The sequence below is a fragment of the Akebia trifoliata genome, chromosome 12 (assembly GCF_017979445.1).
Source record: "Akebia trifoliata isolate Shusen 1 chromosome 12, ASM1797944v1, whole genome shotgun sequence".
NCBI classification, from domain to species: Eukaryota; Viridiplantae; Streptophyta; class Magnoliopsida; order Ranunculales; family Lardizabalaceae; genus Akebia; species Akebia trifoliata.
Genome location: NC_141386.1, coordinates 3,104,380 through 3,121,623, shown reverse-complemented (window position 1 = coordinate 3,121,623; position 17,244 = coordinate 3,104,380). Strand labels below are relative to the sequence as shown.

The window sequence follows — 17,244 nt, the reverse complement described above, 5'->3', positions numbered from 1 at the left end:
CAACAAAAAATTCAACATTCGCTGGATTTCATCTTTTCTTTCTTCTTCTTCCCATCTTCTAAATTTTTTTCTTGTATTTTTTTCAAATGCAATCTAACCCAAAAAATTTTCCACCCTATCCAATTTTCCCAATCTTTTCCTATGAATTTTGAATTCCATTTAAAAGGACTTTATATTGCAATCGAACGGATCCTTAATACCAGTGCCTTAAAGAATTTAAAAGAGTATTTTGTGATTAGTTTTTATTTTATTTTATTTTATAAAATAGCTTTATCTCAAAGAAATAAAAAATAAACACTAAAACCCCTTTTGAAAAGGAAAGATTCAATAAAGTAAAAATCCAAATTAGAATATCAGTCTACAAAAATAAGAACTTTGGTTGTGGTCCATCCAAGGTAAGGCTGTAACTTGGGTGGGCTGAACCGAGCTCAACCTGATTAACGGGCTTGCTTGGGCCGAGTTATGTAAAACATGAGTTTAGCTTGAGTTAGAATATAACTCAACACAACCGTACTATGGGTTAAAGGTTCGGGGAACTTAGCTCAACCCAAACCAAATGCTATATAATATATATAGATTTTTGTATTAATTAATTATTTTTAAAGTATTTTTTAATTATTTCTTGTTTAAGATATACCATTGTTATTTATATTAATTGTATTTCTTCTTTAAGTTATAAAATCATTTACTAATCAAAACAAGATGTAGTGTGTTAAACGAGTCCAACCCGCCCAAAACTACCTAACTCAAGCTCAATTCGATTTTACAAGCTCAAACTAGGGGGGTTAAGATTAGGTTAATGAGCTTAGACTCGATGCTTTATTTGAGTTGAGCTCGGATTGAGGGCTCTGTTACTTGAGTTGAGCCTCGATTTACCTTCCAACCCGCCTAGGTTGCAGCCCTAAGAAGAGATTGGCCCACCATTTGGTTGACTACATTAATGAACAAGTGCAATCAGATTGGTGATCACATGCAAAGAGATCTCTACACCATCAGTAGCCAACATATCAATGGGGTCTACTTGTTGGATCAATCTATCATCTGTCCACGTCACAAGTTTCGACAAATGAACTCCTCCCATGTGTCAAAAAGATAATGTTTCACTTCACATTGGACAAGAACAAGAATACCATCCTTATGGCCAATCTAGATGGTTGCGTAGCAGAAAACGATTTGAAATGGTCCAAAACTATTCTCCACGTGGCAGATATCTCATTACAAAAGTATGTTAGGAATTGGGATGTCAATGGGCTAGCCCTTAAAATTGGGCCTAAAAATCCTAGCCTAGACCGAGCCCATCTGATGATCTGGCCAACTAACAAGATGTCTAGGTCCAATCCCAAGTCACACATATTCGAGCCTATTTATGATTGATGGTATTAGAAGGGCCCAACATGGGAGTAGTCCATTTGATTGACTGACCATTTTAAGTTGAATAATGATTTTCTAACTAGAAAGGTTACACACAACGTGAAAAAAGCTTATATTTGACAGTCCAAGGTCGTTGAATTTTTTTTTCGATAAATCGAAATCGTTAAATTAATGAAGGATGGGAGAAATTTGATAGCTCTAAACCATCGAATTGGGGAACATAAAAAGATTCAATGGCCATGGGCTATCGAAATTCAATTTCTAAAATTTGTCGGCTTTGGCCCATCAAATTTTCTTATCAAAATTTTCAGTTTTCACATGGGGTCACTGGGTCAATACTCAACTGATGTGGGACGAACACGGAATCATAGATATTTTTCCTTGGGATACATAACTGCACGTCCCCATAAAAGATATGTGGTTGTATATCATGAGGAAAAAGATCTATGGTTTGGTGTCTATGCCAAGTCGGCGGAGTGTTGACTGAGTGAAGACTTTCTAGTTAGAAAATCAGGACTCATTCCAAAATTGATAGTGATACAGTGTAATATGGGTGCTCTGGAACTAATCTGGCTTGAAAATAATATTTGGACCTCATCGAATCCAATCAGGACTCGTTTACAAAAAACAACGATCACCATTATTGTCCCTTGAACAGTCCTATTATGTATAATATGGATCTCGTTCGGCAATCAACGTTAGCGAGCCAACGCCTTTATCTTATATGACTTAAAAGTTTTGGATTGGGCTGATTTTTTATGAGGATGATCTCCATGATGAGAAGAGCATCCTCACAAAAAATTAGCCCAATCTAAAGTCTTTAACCCCATCAAAAGTGGTTTAGAATTGTAAATCTTCAATTTTTAGCGTTAATTTGTAAATCAATTTTGATGGGGTTAGAAGTTTTTAGATTGGGCTGATTTTTGTGAGGTTGATTTCCTCACCATAAAGATCATCCTTACAAAAAATAGCCCAATCCAAAACTTTTAACCCACATAAAACAAATTTTAGCTCCCAATGTTGGCTTCCTAACGTTGGCTATCAAACGCTACCCTCTCTCTTTCTCTCTCTCAATATATTGATCCTTAGATGGTAGTATTTATCCATAAAAGGGGTTTTCTCTAAAAGGGAGTTTTATCTTTTGTTAAGATGGTAGATACGTGATTTTCAAATCCGAAGATTACTACTACGTGGATTTAGAGTCACCATTGTTCTTTTTTAGAAAAAGATGTGAATGGGCACTTGAAATATGATTTTGAGAAAAATAGTTTTTGTGGTGACTTTCGTATGAATAAAATACCAAACTACCTAAGAGCTAGGTAAGTGATTTAATTAAAGATCGAGGAAAGTTTAAAGCACCTCTCCTTCTCCACCAAAAGGGAGTGGTCATTTTAAGAAAATATAATAAAGATTTTTTTTTTTAAATGACGATTTTGTGCCCTTACATGTAAGGGACTTTTAATGTCAACTTAAACTAAGAGGGTCATCTCATTGAGAGAAAAGACCCTACCATACCTTGCCTCAAACTCACATGATTTTGAAAAAATATGGACTTTATGATTATAGGCCCATTCTCATGAAATGAGAAGGGTCGAACTATCGATAGTCTTGAAAAGATTTTGTTTTTTTTTTTGTGTGTGCAAATTGTGGATGGGGATTAAAAATGATAAGATTTTGTTTGGAAAAATAGATTTCAACTCCTATACTTTCGATCGAATCGAAGTTCAATCTAGTAAAGGTAGGGGAGGGTTGACATTAGGGATTTATAAACAAAAATTATAGAAATAAAGAAAGAAGGTAGAAGAGAAAGATATAGAGGTGAGAGAGGAGGTTCAATACTTCTAACTCTAACTCACCTTGAACCTTGTTTCCTTATTTCTTTTTCTTCTTAAGTCCTTAGTAAAATTGTATAAGTTCTCTTTTTTTTAGAAGAATAAATGAGAGAGGGAAAAAGTTGAGTGGGATTGAGAAGAGATGATTTGAGGGGGGGTGTTCAAACATGAGTTTTTCAAAGGGTATGAGGGGTTTTTATATGGGTTGAGTGTTACTTTTAGGAATAGGATTGTCCAAGATAGAAGATGGAAAATAATGACATGAAATTTAAGGTTGGTAGAGAGTAAAAGTGGTAAATGATGCAAATGAGTTATTTTTTACCCAAATGGGTTGGATTTTTCAACCCATATGTATTAAGTGTTAGATGAAATTAGGGGGTGTGGGTGTTGGTTAGAAGAATGATTATGTAAGGAGGGTAGGTGTTGATATTTTAGGAGGGTGGAAGAGATGGTAACATGTGACAAAAAGGGTAAAGGAGTATGGGTTAGGTGAGTTGATTAAGGAGAATGGGTATGAGGGGTATGAAGATAACTTGTGAAGTGTTTTAAAGAAAATGTAGTAAGGTTAGGTGGTGGCATGTGGTATGACATGAGAATAGTGATAGGAATGATTTCTTTTGGGAGGTTAATTGGTGGTAATTTGTATCCACCTTGATGATCAAGGGTTGTATGAATCTTGACTGGTTATGATCATAGACATGGGTATGAGTTTGGGTTAGAATAAAGATTTAGGCTTAGGATTGAATACTGATTTAGGTTGGGTAGTATTAAGTCTGTTGGGTTTAGGAGTTGGGTTGGACTTGATTAGGTTAAGATTAGAATGATGATAGGTTGAGAAGATGATAGGGTTATATTGGATTTGTGTTTATTGTAACATAGAATTTAGGGTAATTAGGGATCAGTGGCTCTAAGTGGACTTAGAAATAGATTCAAGACTTGATAAACGATTCGGGGTTAGAAGGGTGAGGGTTTGAGAAGATGATGGGGTTGAGAAAGTGACAGATGATGAATTAGTCCTACGGCAAGCCATTGGGCTATTGGAAATCCTAAGGCTTTCATGTGAATAAAAATATTGAATTTTGAAGATTTTGGCCCTTAGATTCATTCATGATTTTTTGACAAAAATATCTTTTTTGAGTCATTTTCGAATGGGACCCGTTCAAATTGGGGTGTCTACACAAACTTTGCCAAAAATTACACTGGAAATTTATCGCAACACGATAAAACATATATTACAGCACGGTACCTCACAAAAACTTCCAAAAATAGTTGTTGAAGTTAGAATTGTTGACAAATGGGTTATAATTATTGATTTTGGTAAGGTGAAATTATTGAAATTAAGTTGTAATTATTGAATTTTTGGGATGAGGTTATTGACTCTTTTTATTATAAATATGGGTGTAGAGAAGGTATAGATCATCATGTAATTGGTGATAATAAAATTTCTTGTATAATTTCTTTTGTTCTTGATTTATTTTTTATAATTGAAGGAAAGATTTGGTATACATGTCGGATTCACAATCAAGATCAATTCTTCCATTTTCTCCTATCTCTTTAGTTTATCTTTTGATTTTACAATAATGTGTAGCTAATCCCTCCGTAGAAAGATTGATGAAGCCAAAAGTAAGATAATTGACATCTAGAAGCATTTGAATTAAATCTCGTTATTTTTCAAATTAATTTATCTCATTTAAGAATTTGATTATTTTTACTGGTCATGCTTAAGTTGGAATGGTCTGTACTTAAATTAAAGATCAAGATAAATCATGTTCTAAAAAAAGATAATTAATCATCAAGATTCAATTTCTTAGTAGAGATGAAATCATGACCATATATTGATAGATATTCTTCAATGTTTGGTATGTCGATCAAATTGCATTCGTTTGCTAAGTGGTTTGAGATAAATGATTTAATTTATTTGCTAGAAATTTATACTATTTACTTACTATTGCATTTTCTTTACTTTTGAAATTTAAAATCTTAGGTTAAAATTTCAACAAAAATCGATTTTAAATCCCTTGATTTCTTTAGTTTGAATTTTTTTATAAAAATTGGACTTACTGCATGTTTCCCTATGGTTTGAACCTTACTAGCCAACCCAAGGAAGGAAACTTTGTATTTGTTCCATCACGTAAAGAAAACATCGAAAGTACGACGATCATGAATTACGTATATCTTGTGTTGTGGTTGTGTTCATTTCTCTAAATTTTTTTTATTGTTGTTTGTATTTGCTTTGAAATACATTCTTAGGGTTTGGTTATTGGAATTTAAGTTGTTAGAGATGATTAATTTCAATAACTGATTTTTGTGTGTGGCTTGGGATCTAGTGCCACAACACCTTATGAGTCCCAAATCTTCAACCCAAATCCAAAATTATTGGATTTTATCCATGAGAACACAAGATCCCAACCTCTTAGACATAAAATCCAACAACTTGAGATTTATGCATATCTTGATAACACATATCTGAGAGATACTTATCTTGAGAATAAATTATGTAATGTTGATTGACTCAAAAAGAGTTGCCAATGGGATGGGGTCAAGCAAGTCGGGCTTGGATGAACCCTAAAGCGCGGACTATACCTTAAACCAGCCCCATTTGTCATCGATCCTACGTCTGCTAAGCTCAAGCCCAACCCTAATGGGTTTGCGCTGAATTCGATTCAAACTTTACAAGAAACATAAACTCATGCATCTTTTGAAGCTGTTTAATTAGAAATATACTTTCATCAAAAGGGGGATCCAATGACCATTTTCGTTTGAAAAACAATTAAGGATGATTGTTTGAGATATAGTCTATTATATTGCTAAGCCCTGTCCCGGCTCAAATTTAATTTGGAAAATTTTGAACCAAACCCTACCTTCTCCGACTCAAGATCAAGGCCATAAAGGTTATTTTCTTTCAGACGGGGAAATGCTAATGAACCGATGTTTGATTGCACATGAAAAATTAAATTTAGACAAAAGTATAATCAAAATGGTGAAGCAATCGGCTCAATGAATAGTTGGCCTTGAATTTTTTCATCTAACATAAATTCATTGGGAAAGTCGAAACAATTGCTTGAAAATCATTTTTCCCAGAAATTGATTTTTCCCACCAAACACTAATACCCAAGAGAGAAGAGGAAGAACTGGTCCTTTATTAATTTATTTTTCTTTAGGTAAGTAGTCTCTTGCTAGTTTGGCAAAAGGTCAACATTCTAAAGAAATAAAAAGCAATAAAACAGAGAAATGGTTATAAGTCAGCACTATCTAATCTTTAGCTCTTTGTGGGCCCAATCCACTAACCAAGTGGGCCTAACTGACATTGATTTTGTGTTGATGGTGTTGTAATTCATACTCTTTTTTTAATTGAAATGAACGAATATGATAATTATCTTTTAAAATAAGATTAGTGATCTATAATCCTATTATATACCATAACCAAGGTATATGAATTGGCATATAGTCACTTTTGATGTAAGTGTTCAGTGGAAAAAATAAGATGAATTCTAACTTTCACTAAACCCCAATTCATACAAAGAATGAGCAAATGTTGGGGGTGCTATTAGTAAAAGTTGGTGTGACTATAGAATCTTTAAAAATAATTGGGGTATTTGTTTCAGATTCTGAAAAACTAATTTTTAGAATTTAGAATCTCATTTGGCTTTATTGATTTTTCAAAATTGATTTTAGAATCTAGAATCATAATAGTTGCAATGAAAAATATTATACCCAAACACAAAAATATGAAAAAAAAGAAAGAAAAAAAGAAACAGATTTCCAAATTAATGTATTCTTTTCAGATTTGATCCAATAGAAAAAATAGTATTTTTTTTATCAGTCCCAATTTAATTTTTATTCGATTTTATAAAAATATATTCAAGATTTAATGTACATTACATATATAAATATCATTTATAATATAAGTATACATCATTTATATTCAAATACATTATCAACCATCGTAATATGGTTGATCCAGTAATCTTGATTTTGATCCAAAATTATCAGATTGAAATGGATCAAGCATCATATCTGATACGATCCATTGATAACCCCACAGACTCTATTTTATTTTAACAATGATAATCATGATCGAACGGTGATTATTTGTTCATTGTAACATTAGCTACTTTAGTTAAGTTACCCTATGAGCAAAACAACAGGATTAAAGGACCTAAATTGGGTGAAAATCAACATCAGCATCAGCATCAAAAATATGTTGCCCACCAAACCCGGCAAATCAGAGGCAAGTGGGCAAAATATGTCCATATCACTTGGAGCATGGAATAATAACTAGAAGGCTTAAGCATGCAAAAAGGTCAAAAGTCAAACATAGTGGCCATGATGGACGCATGTGCACACTATAGTTGATGTGGGCAACACCACCACCCAACTTGATGATTCCCTTCCCTCCTTTGGAAAGGAGATGCAAGCCTTGCAACCTACACACACATGAGTGAGAGAGAGAGAGAGAATTTGGTTGTGAACTTCATTAAACCTTACTATTTTTATGATCAAAGTGATCAATTTTTAAGGTAGGTTATAAGGGTTCATTTGAGATAACTCTACTTTTTAATAGAATTACTTTTAGAACAAATCACATTTGTAACATTGATTGTTTGTTTGGTGATAGTGTTTAAGAAGCACTTTTTGAAGAACTTTCACAACTTGTGGGAACTTTTGGTGAAAAAATGACTTTTATATATAGATTATACCTTAAGGATGCAATTACTTCAAATTTGACAAATTGAGATATCTGAAAATAATATTTTATTATTCCATTTGAAGTGAAATCCTTATTTTATTGAGTCATGATCCAGAATAGTGTCATGTTCCTATAGCAACATATGGTGTCTATGTGACACATTTTGGTTGAATTTAAAATACATAGGGTTGCATGCATGATTTGTTTAGGAGTCCAATGTGTTTTAATTCCAACCAAAACTTAACACGATGACAACGTTCTGGATCCTGATTTTATTTTATTTCTGGACTCTAACCAACTTTTTTTGTCCAATCTCATAATTAGATTTTCGAAAATTTTCTTAACGATAACCAACACCCATGCTGCAATCAAAAAACTACTTTTTCTATTCTTTCGAAGTAATTGGTTCTTTTCCTCATCCCAGAATCTTCGTCTTTCGTAGAAGTCAAAAGCCAAAAACAGACATGGACAACTTAATTCTTACCATTTTTTTATTATTTATAATTTATTTATTTATTTAGATTTCGATAAGTTTCTTAACGATAACCAATACCCATGCTGCAATCAAAAAACTACTTTTTCTATTCTTTCGAAGTAATTGGATATTTTCCTCGTCTCAGAATCTTCGTCTTTCGTAGAAGTCAAAAGTCAAAAGCCAAAAGCAGATATAGACAACTTAATTTTTGCCATTTTTTTATTTATAATTTTTTTTTTTTTGAGTTCTTGAGGAATCCGAAAGGTGAATGCATAGATCCATAGGAAACAAAATTTTAGGATCCAAAAGCACTTTTGATAAGCAAAAAGCTAAAATCAATCGAGAAACTACATCGAGGCGGACGTATGAGATTTTAGTTGACTATTGGATTGGAAGAAGTAAATGAATCCACATTATTACACTTAAGTGTCTACCTACCAACCTCACATGCAGAGTTGGTTGCTTTGTGGTCCAAGCACATCATGTGTGTAACCCATTAGAGAGACCCTTTCATGATTCAACGCCTTGGATTAATTATCACAAATGCAAATAAATCCATCCCCACAGCCCACCTGTTAATCTTAATGCATTAATACTGCCTATATTAAAATTAAAAAAGTAATGTTTTCCCATAATTTTCATAATCAAGGATCAAAGATGGATGAGATGTTTATCATTTTGTTTCAACAAATTCAAGATTTAGAATCCAATGTGAGTGAGAATTCTTGGAAGGTTGTTTGGGTTTTGAAGATTGACTTGTACCATTCTAGTACTAACTTTTTAAGACATTGAACCTTTGTTTGTTCCACACCTAACACTAAGATTGGTCTTGGATCAGTTTTACTTTGACTTGGAGACCCATCACTACTCTTGTAACATGAAACCCTAGATCCAACCACAAAAGCAAATTTTTTTTAAAAAATTTATAAAACAAAGTTTAAAAGACAAAACAAAACAAGATTTACTTGATTCACCGATAATTGAGAATATCGATAGTGATTCACTATTCTCATATATATTACAGCTCAAGATTTCGCTCAATAACTCATTTGATCGGACCTAGAGAACCCTAAAATCTTAGTTTTTACGCTTTATTTCACTTTCCCATAATCCTAAAACGAGTTACTCACACTTTCAGGAACAAGGTACACTTACTCATGCATGCATACACACAACACACAAAGATAGACACATAACAGACAACAAACCGCATCCCAAAGATTTGAGATTGGCTTAAATGAATCCTTCATTCCATTATGTTCAAGGTCAAGTTTGTTCTTATTGAAGTTTAATTCATGGTTTCACTCTCTTCATTCACGCTCTTTTACGTCTTTCTGTGACTCTTTTAAGACATATCTGTAAGAATAATGATGAATGCACATGGTCTTGGTACGCGGCTGACGTGGCAAAGAAACAGAATTGCACATATTTTTCCCGTGTATTCTGATGAAAACAATCTATAGTTCTATGCCCTTACCCCATCAACTGCGTACCCAACCGTGTACCAAGACCATGTGCATTCATCACGACTCAATTTATAATCAATCTTTATTGAACATGTTCAAATCGTTTTGGCTTATTTTCTCTTAGTTTATGTTCAACTCGTTTTGGCTTATTTTCTCTTAGTTTATCACCTATTAGAACTACTCTTACATTTTTCTTTCTGAATGTATTTGTTTCCAATTTTATTTTTCCTCCCACTCATCCATTTCAACATCATCATTTCAGTTAACACTATGCTCTCGACCACACAACATTCAAATTCATAAAACATAATTGATCTTACAAACGTAATTTTATATTTTAATTTGATTGATACGCATCGGTCACGTAACTCGTCTTACTACCATCTTACATACCCAAAACCTGAAATACCAAAATTGTCCCAAGTCAACTAAAATTCTTTTTAAGTGTACAGTACTTTCTTCCTGATCCAATTGCAATTTCGATGTTTTAATCTTAGTTTAGCTACTTAATAATGCCAATTAGCATCCCATGTCGCACTCCAATATAGAAAAGAGTCGTGATAATATGAAGTCCCCCTCTGACACGCCCCCATCACAGAACCATAAGTCATTTGCGTCGGTACACACAAGGAAAAGATTTATAGTTATGTGCATCCCGAGGCAAATGATCTACGGTTCTGTGATGGAGGCATGTGTCAAGAGGGGCGTTAGAAAATCATTACACTAAAGAAAAACATGTAATATGAAACCTTTGGTTTTGAATATTGCTTCACTCATCAATTATTCTCTATTTAGAGAATCTCTTAGAATGAATATGATCCATAACATGTAAAGTTATAAACATATATAATCCTCAATCTTCGTAATTCTCTTCTTCTCCAACACTATCAAAGGAGTTACATTGCATGAACTCTCTCACCAAAGGCACATAGTTTGGTTGAACTGTCATTTTGGACAACAGATACACAACTTTGTTGGCATATTGCAATGCAACGTTGAGGTTGTTGGATCAAGTCCTTACCCACAAAAACTTAAATAAGCAAAAAATAATAATAATCGTGTCGAATACATCACATACCCCAAATTCCAACATATATACATTCTAATTTGGCCCCCCTTTCCACCCTACTTCCTCTTATCGCAAAATATTGATAAACATTTATCACGAGCCCTATCATTTTCAATTGAAATTTTCTGCTTAGTGAATTAAATGTTAAACATATAGATTCTCTCGTATGGATACGTGTTATATGATATAATCACATAAAAATAATTACTTTAAACTAAATAATTAAAAATAATACCAAGTCAACAATTTGAGATCGTTATTTCAATCCCAACTTATACCCACTAAAAAATGAGAATACAAGTCTAGAAATCCTATTTTTCTGTGTTTGTCAACGCCTTGCCAATGTCAATGTCTAATACCCATACCAAATCAATACAATGTAGCGAAGCATTCATGCGAGAAAAACCCAAATGATTTAAACTTTCGAATAATTTCAGAACATGAAACATTGACATGGAAGTTTCAGGATTGTTTATTCATCCCAAAATCATTTGTTAGATCAATAATAATCACATTTCAATGACTCACAAGAGCATTTGCAGAACATTGACATTATCCCATAAAATCTCGATCGAGACAAGAATGAAACATTTATCGAAACTTCAATGTTTCGAGATTATTACAGATTGTTCCAATCCAAAAATTTTGGTATCGGCTCAGACCATCTCGACCCAGACAAGAATGAAACATTGACAATCCAAGATACTCTCCATTTATTCGCTAACCAAGACATTGCCTCAAGACAAGATTTTAAACTTTAGTTGTAATCATCAGAACCATGTATAATATATATGTCAAGAACATCAGAAAATCAGATACAACTCTCATTAAAATATATATTTAAAAAGCAAAAAAAACATTCTCATACTGTGTGTTCTCTTTTCTCTCTTAAACAAAAGAAACAAACACCAAAAACCCAAACACACACAAACAAACACACACACCAACAGATGAAGAACTAAAATATGTCTTGTGGGATGTCACCTTAGTATCATAATTCATGTTCATCTGTTCAACTTCAACACCATATCTTCACTTAAGTATAATATATAGAATATATATCAGTATCATCAGATATAAAAGATGAAGTTTTTTTTTCTCTAGATTTTTTTTTCTTTTTTTCTTGTTTATTGAAATCTCGAACCTGGTGTATAAATGGAGAGATCAGGCCATCCATTCCCACCACCCCAACAGCTTGAATCTCCATCTTGAATCCCCAAAAAGGTTTCTTGATTGTTACCACTCTGCAACTCCAATGTCGGATTTTCAATCGAATTTGCACTTTCATTTAATTCTCCAAATTGAAAATTCTGAACATTCGGACCACTTGAATTCAAACCCTCGATTAGATTTCCAAATTGCCCACTTGAAGCCAAAAGAGAACTGAAACTCCCTGTAATATCGAGCATTCTTCGTTCCTGGTCGATTGTTGGGTCTGTTTGGCCGTAAATACCAATTGGTTCAGGCTTTGGAACTGCATTTCGAGCAGAACAAGACGATGACGATGAAGATGATGATGATGAAGGACGTTTCGGATTCGAAGAACGCTTTGTGTTCTTTCGGGTTCCACCACCGACAGGAATGTTTCGAAGGGCACCACCTTTAGTCCAATATCGTCGACAATTCTTGCAGAAATAGCGAGGTTGGGAGAGATTGTAGTTGTTGTAGTAGCAGAATTTGGTGTTTGTTGAATCACATCGAGGGCATTTGAGTTGTTCTTGCTCTGGAAATTGGGGTTTGATGGGTTGAAACGTTGTTGGATCTTGCATTTTTAGAGTAAAAAGGTCTGAATTTGAGTTCTTTTTTGATTAATTTTTGTTGGATTCAAATTGGGTTTTCTACATGAAGAAAGAAAGATGGGTTTTTGAAGAAAAAAAAAAGGTCTGGTTTTTAAAGGGTTGGGTTTTTTTGGGGGTAGAAAACTGAGTTTTAAGATTGATTTTCAAGGAAGATAGATAGAAAGAGAAAAAACTAGGGATTTTGAAAATCTGAAATGGGTTTTTCAAGGATTTTGAACAGATTGAATTTTTGAAACTATGTAGTGGGATTTTAAAGGGAAAAAAAAATCCCCAAAAATACTCAGAAAAGTGGACTCTTTGCAAAAATGAAGAACAAAGCAGGGGACTTTCTATGGAAGAAACAACATAACTGAAACAAGGAAGAAATAAAGATAAATTTTCAAGCTCTAAACATGAATTTTCATGAAAGAACAGCAAAGAAAACTGGATTTCTCAAGTGGGTTCTCTCCCATGTATGAGATATCATCAAGAGAAAGGCTAAAGTTTGAGACTTGAATCCAAGATGATCTATTTGTGTGTGAGAGAGAGAGAGAGAGAAGATCAGACTTTGAGAAAGAGAAGAGAAACACAGTTCCCAACACTCTTTCTCTCTCTATCTGCCTCTTAAATACAGTGTGGCTAAGCTTGCAAATTCCACAACATCCACTAAATACAAATCTTAATACAAAATTACACTCTCACTCTCAGTTTTAACAGAAAACAATATAATAACCCCCCCACTAACCTTAGCTTCTCTCTTGACATGACTTATGGCTTTGTTCCACCAATTCTCCTTTTAATTAACACTTTCCTCACTAACATAGTGAGGAAAAAGACCTTACTAAGTCTCATCCACCATCAAAAAGACCTCGAGATTTGTTATCAGACTTAGTAAAACTTTTTTCCTCACTATAATAGTAAGGCTAGTTGGACTCTTCGCCTTTTGTTTTTAAATAAAAATAAATTAATAAAAATTGTAAATAAGTCAAAGTTTAAGTTTGTTTTTGCTACTAAGATTTTTTGACATGGTGGGTATGGGACTACTGTTTATCACTATTAATAGTAATGGGTCCTACAGTCCACCTAGCATACTATTTCATCAAATTAAATCAACTAAATACTTCAAATGACAAGGCTATGGAATTGGAAACTCCTCTAAAATTGACAACCCTTGAAAACCATGCAAAGTTTTGTGGTGTTTACAACTGTAGAAAATTATAGAATTTGCCAAATAGCCAAATCATCACAATAACCTTCAAAAATTAGTATGTAATTTGAAATGGTTGAAGTACACTTGCAATGAAGTCGATGCGGTGTTTTCGTGTGATTCTTCCAAAATAAATATCCAAGGGTGTGCCAAATCTTGGATGTAGTATCAAGTATGACTATCAGTCCAAGAACTTCCTCTACCAGAGTGCCAATGATCCAACCACGAAGTAAGCGATCAGAATGTTTCCACACCATATAATATGGGCAATGCCGATCAAGAATGATGATTTTACATGACGAAACCAATCATATCATGATTTTGGATGAGACCCACAAATTGGGTTTTCAAGGGAATATTTTGAACGGTTGAAGATGTCATAGCAAACTGCTCTAATACCATATAAAAGTCGTCAATACAAAAGATATGAGTTTCAAGAGAGTCAATTGATTTATTATATAGACTTTCAATTGGTTACAATAATTGTAGAAATATTTAAAAAGTTACTAAAAATCTCATAAAATGAAGAGGTAATTGAAAAGAAGCATTGTATTATCTACAACAATATAATCTTGATGATTTAGGCAAACTAAATTCTCATCGATCTTGATACTTATCTTGTGGAGATACACAAGAATTTGTATGTGGGTTGGGTGTGTGTAATTTTGAGGATATATGTGAGTTGGATGAGTTGAAACTAGATTTGGACATCTCTAGTGGTATATCTTATATAATAATGACCTAGAAAATGCGAGCTACATGAATGAAAAATATCTTGATCTATAGTTTGCAAGACACAATGCATGTGTAGTTTGTGTTCAAAGACAACTTGAACTAGAGGAAAACTTTCAAGGATTAGCCTTGAATCTTTGAATTTGTAGATCGAATCGCAAGTTCTAGGTACGATTTCTTGTTTGAAAATGATGAATTTATCCTTAACTTCTTCTTCCTTACAACAACCATCCAAACATCATTGATGCCACGCACGTCACCCGGGATAGTGATCTCCACCATCATGTTATTTTCAACAATCTTCAACACCATCATCATCCACTATATTGCTACATTTTAGAAATGACATGTTATCCATGAATATACAAATATTATCCACATTATACATGAATTGTTCAAAGAGTCATGATAAAGATTCACGTTAAAATGTGCGCGGAAGACGTGGCAAAGGCACAATGCCATAGATCTTTTACTTCGGGATACACAAGGAAAAAGATCTACGGTTATGTGCCCTTATCATGTCAAATGCGTACAAACTGTGTACGTGTCAACACATCATTTTATCATTAGTCTTGTTCAAATTTAATACATGTCATCATCAAAACTTTATTGCAAAATTTGGAGGTCGTCTAAATGTTCCTCCATTCAATTATATCTAAAGCACTTGGTCCCCAAAAATAGTTCTCCAATGTTTTAGTTTTGCATTAGCTTTTTTTTTTTAATTCTCATTTGCTAATATGATGTCTTTTACAAATTACATATACTAAGAAATATACTCTCAAATATAAGTAATCATTTCTTCGATAGATAGAGCAAACAAATAAAAATTCAAGGTCAATTCTTTTCATTTATTTATTAGTAACTTTGTTTTCAATGACATTAGTAACTCGGTGATGGCGAGTATTGAATACAGTTTTATGGTATCATCACCTATAGACTTTATACCAACTAAGATATTTGGCATTTTCGATTCGAAATTGATCTTTGATGTAAATTAATCATAATTGAGATCTCATTTATTTTTTCACAATAGTCACAACCCTTACATCTATATTTTTAAATATGTTATATATATCCATTTGAGACTCCTTTACTCTCTAATAGTTGTCAAATTAACTCTCTTTCTCTAAATCAATCAGAACAATGTAGAAATTCTTTCGTTATTCTAAACTTCTCCATCATTTGTCTAAATAGAAAGATTGTCATAATAATTAATCTTTTACTATAAAATCAAATTATTAATTATTATTATTATTATTTGTTAGGTAAGCAAAGTGGTTAGTTGTCAACATGAAAATGAGTTCAATGGATTAATTTGAACCTAAGTCGTGGGATCAACACTCCACACACATTTACCAACTTAGCTAAGTTGGCACTTCTATAAAATCATACTAGTTATATACAATATATATACTTAATTTTAGGATTTTGTTAATGTATGGGGCACATGTAAAGTGCAATAAATAAAACTTTTAATAGGAATATGAGTGTATTTTCGTAAAAAAATACTTTTTAATTGCATTTTCGATAAAAAAATCCAATTTCCAAAGTGTATTTATTGCACTTTAACATGTCCTTTAGGGCACAATTTAACAAGTCCTTTTTTCTTTCTTTTTTTTTAATCTTTGTTTCATTAATCTTTTGTTTGATTTTATATTTTACTCATGAGTTTGATGTCTAGATATTTAGTGCAACTATGTATATTTCCCATTTGTAATAGACTCAAGACCCAACAAGGTGTCCTGTTCCTATAAAATAGGTTAGGTGTCTACGGGCACACTTTAGTTGATGTTTAAAACACCTTAGACTCATAATCAAGTTGTTCACACAGCCCAATGTGTTTATTTTCTAATCAAATTGTGCCACATAGACACCTAACCTATATATACTAGAAAAGAGTAGGTTGCAGGGGCGAAGCCAGAATTTTGCCCATATGGGGGCAACCAAGAGTAAAATTTTTTTTGTAAGGACAACTAAAAGTGAAAAAAATAATAATTGTGGGGGCAACTAAGATGGGAAAAAAAATATTATGGGGGCAACAATGATAGATTTTTGTATCTACTATTAAAATCTGTTGCAATATCTCACTAATTCATAGACTTTGAAAATTCTTGTGGGGGCAAGTGCTCTCACAACCCCCACTCTAAATCTGCCCCTGGTAGACTAAAAAGTCGTAGTACGCTAGTAGCAAACATAGGTTGAAGTAGTAACGTGCCAATAGTAAGGTCCCTCTTACGTGCATTAGGTTGTTCGGCTTCGGTCCTGACTACACTATAAAGAAGTAGGCCCTGACTACACTACATATCAGTAGGCTTCCAATCAGGGGGACGAAGACTTTGTAGGTGGAATTCCATCATGTTCTTGTGAACAAGACACCATATGGGATTTCAACTCTTTGTAATAATCTAACATATTTTACTATTCCAAATCAAATTAATTACTTGACATAACCCAATATGAATATAGCCGAGTCGTAAAGTTTTACTTATCTACATTTTTACTTCATTTGTTTTCAATTAAGAAACCTTAAATCCATTAAAGTATATATCATCTCGAACCTTCAACATGTCTCTTCCTAATTATAAGTCTCTTACTTATTCATTATTTTAAAATTTTACTAATGC

The 17,244-nt window shown here is 33.1% G+C and overlaps 1 pseudogene; it reads right to left on the bottom strand.

Moving 5' to 3' along the window:
• Positions 1–11,700: 11,700 nt before the first annotated feature.
• Positions 11,701–13,333, bottom strand: LOC147388626 (dof zinc finger protein DOF1.7 pseudogene; annotated as a pseudogene).
• Positions 13,334–17,244: the final 3,911 nt, after the last annotated feature.